The sequence below is a fragment of the Echinops telfairi genome, unplaced genomic scaffold, assembly GCF_000313985.2.
Source record: "Echinops telfairi isolate 266 unplaced genomic scaffold, ASM31398v2 ScPeMD7_655;HRSCAF=1070, whole genome shotgun sequence".
NCBI classification, from domain to species: Eukaryota; Metazoa; Chordata; class Mammalia; order Afrosoricida; family Tenrecidae; genus Echinops; species Echinops telfairi.
Genome location: NW_022104553.1, coordinates 16,433,128 through 16,439,218, shown reverse-complemented (window position 1 = coordinate 16,439,218; position 6,091 = coordinate 16,433,128). Strand labels below are relative to the sequence as shown.

General features: G+C 44.0%; 1 pseudogene; it reads right to left on the bottom strand.

The window, feature by feature from the left end:
- Positions 1 to 1,912: 1,912 nt before the first annotated feature.
- Positions 1,913 to 2,317, bottom strand: LOC101658432 (annotated as a pseudogene).
- Positions 2,318 to 6,091: the final 3,774 nt, after the last annotated feature.

Here is a 6,091-nt window from a genome sequence, read left to right as displayed (position 1 = left end):
TATCTATCTATCTATCTATCTATCTATCTATCTATCTATCTATCTATCTATCATCTATCTACCTACCTAGTCTCTTTCAGACACTTTCCCACTGTTTCTACAGTGGTATAGTTGAAAATCTAAAGTAGATCAAACTTTAAAAATTTATCTAGAAATCTACTTGGTGGTAGGGATCAACAGGCTCACATCCTCCAGTGGAGATCCTGGCTCAGCCGAATTTATTTTCCTCTGGGATTGTTCACCATAAATAGAAACGTTGTTTAGGTATACATTTGTAAGAAAACTTCAGGATTAATAGGTAAAAGTTACATAATAGAAATGTGCTTACTTAAATTTTATAGTCATAGTTTACACATTACCTAATACAGTGTCTGATCCTAGTGTATAGTTCACATGCAATTCCTATGATAAGGAATATTATAAATACACTAAGAGAATGAGACAGAATTTCAGGGAAAGCCAGGACAGGGGTTACATTTGGAGACACGGAGAAGCTGTTGGTTCTACCATGGATGAGTGTGGAAAAGTGTGGAGTTTCACAGGAGTCTCAAGGACCAGCGATCTCACTTCATGGTGGCCTGGAGAGAGACTGCTTATCAAATGTCCCAAGAGAGGAGGATGAGGCCTCCTCAAGGAATTTTCCTGTGGGAATCATGACCTAATATTTCTGCATCTGAGATGAATGCTCATCCCTTCATGTTCTTATGTATGAACCTCATGAGATGCATCAGAACATTTCTCATTTTTTAAAAGTCTGACAGTGCACTTATCACTTGATCCTTGAAAACTTCCAGGTTATAGTAACCGCCATCTTATAGTAATAGACTGACAGTCCAATTCTCACTTGTTCCTTGCAAACTTCCAGGTACATCATTAAATTAGTGACATACCAGATTCAAAAAGGGACACATATTTTGTATATACAAAAACATATTTTAAAACTCATGCAAAAATTTCCCAGGTTAAATAAAAAGCAGCTCATTGCCATCCTTGTGACTGATTTAGTCAAGCGTGGAGTGTGACTTTTGATAGATAAGTACCACGTCTGTGCCCATATCCAATCACATTTCTGTTTATATTCCTCATGACGGCGACTCTGACTTCACGCAGTATCTTTCCGTCGTGGATGTGCTTGGCCAACGTCATCAAACCAGCGTACCTAACACTCCAACCAGAGTCCCTTGGTGCAATGGTTGAGCAAGTGACCATAACTAAAAGGTTGATAGTTCAAATCCACTTAAAGTGCCTTGTAAGACAAGCCTAGTAGTCTTCCAGAAAGGCAATGGCCTTGAAAGCCCTATGGGTCCATCCCGTTCTTCACACATGGCATTGCCCTAAGTTGGCGCTGACTCAACAGCAGCTGAGCATGATGCACCTTGGCGGGTGCAAGGAGGGTGACGGATAGCCACAGTGGCCTCTTTCCTGGACAATTAGCTGCGCACAGCAGGAGCATTTTTCTAGAATGGTCATGGCTTCTCAGAGGCAACTGGAGGCCAACTAATGATTTACATTGAGGCGTAAAAGACTACCATTCCCATTTGGCAGTTTGCCATTTGGTAGTGATTTGTGTTGCTGTGGTGCAGGAATTGTGCAACTTGTATTCATTTCCAAACCAGCAGTGTCACCAACGGTAGACAGATTTTAGGGAAGCATCCAGACTAAGATACTAAAAGGAAGACCCTGACCCTGACAATCTTCTGCAGAACATGAGCCAATGACAATGTCAAGAATCACGAAGGAATATTGTCAGATTGCATGCTGAAAGATGAAGCCCTCATGGTGGAAAGCACTCAACATATGATTGCTGCCTCAAAGTGATCTTATAATGACACCATTGTAATACAGCTTTTGGGATCTTTTCTTTTCCATTTATGGTTTTATTTAGCACATATAAAACTCGCAAATGGGCCATCTACTCATTTTCTTCGCTGCGCAGCCTGGCGTTGGGATGGGTGACTCTGATGGCCAGCTGGGCTGCTCTTTCTACAATGGCTCTGCGATTCTTGGAGGAAACGTCGTGAGCAATCTCTGCACAGTAAGACTTGTTGCATGTCAGCAGCACTTCCAGCTCCTTGATGTTGTGGGCCAGGAACTTGCGGAAGCCACTGGGCAGCATGTGCTTGGTTTTGTTGCTCCCGTAACCAATGTTGGGCATCAAGATCTGGCCCTAGAATCTTCTCCGCACCCTGTTGTCGATGCCTCTGGGCTTACGCCAGTTGCACTTAATCTTGACATCGTGGTCGAATTGGAGCCGGATGAACTTATTGGTCCTCTTTTTGACAATTTTAGGATTCACCAAGGGTCTGAGGGCAGCCATGATGCCGTTGGGAGATGGCTCGGGATCTTTAGCTGCTGGTGAGGCATGGCTCCAAATGAAAAGTACGAGCAGCAAACACTCTTTAGTAATCGGAAGATGGAGAGTACAAAGCATGGCCGAGGACACAGTGTTTTGTTGCGATGTACATAAGGTGGCCATGAGGCAGAGTCGACTGGATGGCAGCTAACAACACCAAGTTCAAAGTTGAGCAGAGTGGGTCTGAATCTGGCTCCATTGTTAAGTAGTCGCTGTCACTCAGGACTGTCCACAGGAAGGATGAAAGCTGGACCGGGTCACAGTGACCATTGTGGATCCGTGCGCCACATGCAGGGAGGAATATTGTGATTTGAGATCTGCAAAACGTTTGAGCCGTGACACCACACTATTGAAAGGGCCGTTTAAAAGCAGATGGGTTACAGATGAGGCAGGATCTGCCAGTGAGACTCTTTGGCAATTTTATTGGCCCAGATAGAGATCAAAATCCACTCTTTAAGAAGGACAAGAATCTCAGCAATATAGCCACTCCCAGAAACCCTCAGACCCTCTGCGATGATTGGATTGGATTTTGCCCCTAGTGGTTAAGTACTTGACTTCTTACAAAACTGGGTGCTTCATAACCGCCGAGTGAAACCATTGGAGGCAAACCTTGGGATCTGCTTCTGTGAAGATTATAACCCAAGAAGCCCTGTGGTGCAGTTTACTCTGTCATCTGAGGTTGTTATGAGTTGGGATTGAGCCAATGCCACCTAACAAAAGTACCATCAGCAAACTTTGTGTTGGAGTACTGACCTGTTGATGTGAGGCCGTTTTTGAACAGGGTTCTCTTGGCTTGCTATACCAGTGAGGCCTTATCAATGGAGGGTGTGTCCTAAACTTAATCACTTCTGAGTGATACACAGTCCAATATGGCCAAGGAGGTATGCAACTCTTGTTCTTTGAACCCAACCTCAGAAGATAGATCTGATAGCCTGCTTCCTTTAGGATCACGGCCAAGCAAACCCTATGGAGAAGTTGTTCTCTGTCACACGGGTACCAGGAGATGACATGACTCTACAGCATCTAACAGTCATGAAAACGGATGCGGAGACACAGAAGAATGAAAGGGGGAAACAGATGGCCTATGGCAATCACTGAGAACCGGAGAACACTGGAAAGAATGCTAGTGAAGCTTAGACAAAGATCTTCCTCCAGAGCCAACAGAGAGAGAGCCTTCCTGGAGGCTTGAATTCAGACTTCTGGCATCTTGAGTTGGGAAAATAAATTTCCATTCTTTAAAGACACGCATTTGTGGTATTTCTGTCACCGCAGTACTAGGTGACTGAAGACCCTGGTGTGCTCCGTCGTCCTGCGAGAGAAGGCACATGGAGTCTTCACAACAGACAATACGGCATCACCTGACTGACTGACTGAGTCCCCACAATCTGCTTGGCTGGAGACAAAATTGGAGAGCAGAGTCCAGATCTTCACCGGTACTAGTTCTGCAGCTTGAACTGCCTCAAAACAAAATCCCTGGGCTAACCTGTCTTATAACTAAATACAATAAAATAAAATTCACTGTCATTGAGTTGATTTCAACTCATGGCAACCCACGTGTTCCAGAGTAAGACTGTGCTTTCTAGGGCTGTCTTGGCTGTACTGTGCACCACAAATGGTTAAGTATTTGCCTAATTGCCAGAATATCAGTTGCTCAAACCCACATAGAAAGGTCTAGATAGAAAGCCCTGGCAACTTGGTTCTGTCCAAGTGCCTTAGACCCCCTAGAGCGTGATTTTCCTCTGCAGCTCGGTGGTTGCCGTGAGCCCCCATGGACTCAACAGGAAGTATCAACAGACAAATGTCACCCTGTTGTAGTCGTCACACACTCTTCTCTACAGACACATAATAGCAAACCAAGATGGTGATTTCTCAGTTCTAAGTCACCTTTTCACTGTGTGTTTTTTTAAAAATTGTTTTATTTTTTTTTTTCATAGGATGTGTTAGGCCAGGTTGACTGGAGAAATGAATCCAGAGACTCTCATATATGTATGAGAGAGCTTTATATCAAGAAACTTATATATCAGGAAAACATCCCAACCCAGTCCAACTCAAGTCCATACGTCTGCATAAGGCCCTCTTCAGACTCACACAGCCACATGCAAGGATGCAGATGCAGGATGGTCACAGGCTGGTGGGTGCAAAGTCCTGTGGATCCCATGGCGATGGATGCAATTTCCTGGGCTCTGGCCGGTCCCAGCATGGATCGCCAGCAGGAAGGTGAAGGCAGAGAGAGTGGGGGTTGGGCGGGGAGGTGGTTTCCCAGGACTCTCTTTGTGAGAAGGTGAAGACCACAAGGAGGCACCGCCAGGCTGTGACCTGATTGGCAGGCTGGACTCGACCCCTACACTTTTATATCTTCAAGATTACATGAAATAATGTAACTGCCACAGACCAACTATTGTCAAATTGACACTTATACAACTCTTTCACCATACATAATTTTAAAAACAAAGACAACAGTAGAATCATATTTGTACCTAACAGGGCAAAACTAAAATGCATACAACTCAAAATGTGCCAGCCTTGTTAAAACATAATGTTCAATAAGTGAACAAAAAATATTCTATTCCTAACAATTAGAGTTATATGAACACCTGCACCATAATCCTATGAAGGTATTCCCACCCATGACAGTTTGTAAGCCAGCCACTTCATGCCTTTATGACCCCAATTTTGAGTATACAATTTCTACACTGCCCATTTATATCAGCCCAGTGCTTTGAGGAGACAAGCATGTTCTTTGATAAGGAGAATCTTCATTCCAATTGGAACCTTGTGAGTCAGCATCAATAAGCAAAGTCAAATCAGCCCAGGACATCCATAAATTCAGCAGCAATACGCACTAATTCACAGGCTCAAAAACCTTATCTTCATCAGGTCGGTTTTGGTCAGCTTAATGTGGGTCACCTCACTTAGGCTAACCAGGGTGCCCACTGGCCACCTCGCCTTTTGACCATGGGTCCTTTCACAGATTCTCAACAACCCTAAGACCCTTGGGCTAGGTCATGCCATCGGCTCAGGTTCCTCACAGCTCTTTAAACTTCAGACCAGCCAACCTGTTTTGTCTCCTCCTCCAGTCCCTGCAAACCAGGTCCCCGGGTGTCAGTGGTCAGACTGGACCGTCTCTCTATTGCTGCTTTTCTCCCACTTCCACTGAACAAGTGGATCAAGGTGGTCACCTAGCGAGCCACAGGCTGCCTGCAGGCTTCTTTGAACACTCAGCCCAAGGGAGAAGAGTTTCTTCAGGGCTCCAAATTTCTCCAGTTTCAGATGAGGCAGACTAGCAAAAGAATCTCCATTTTCTAGCTGCTGAATGAGCGGCCTCCTTATCCCTCCCATCTCAAAAAGTCCCACTAGTGATTGACTTTAGAATGTACTCTCACATACCCAGGTTCTGGACACTACAATTAGTTTAGACTATTCTTCAATATATCATTTGTTTTAATATTGTTTCTGTTGATGTTGTAATCAGACTGGTGTAGTTGATCTTGTTATGGTAACCAGGATGTTATAGTCAATTTTGGTATTGTTTCTTTCATGATAAGGAATGTACCTTGAAATGCATGTTGCTCTTCTTGAAGCTACCAGAATGTTATAATCCATGCTGTACTCCCAACGCTCCCTAACCCTAAAGAATAATAATCTTAATTTTGCTTTCTGCTTCTGTCCACGCTTGCCTAAGTCTTAGACAAAGGATAAATGAGTTTTTCACATTTAAAGATGAACTGAAAGGTGGAC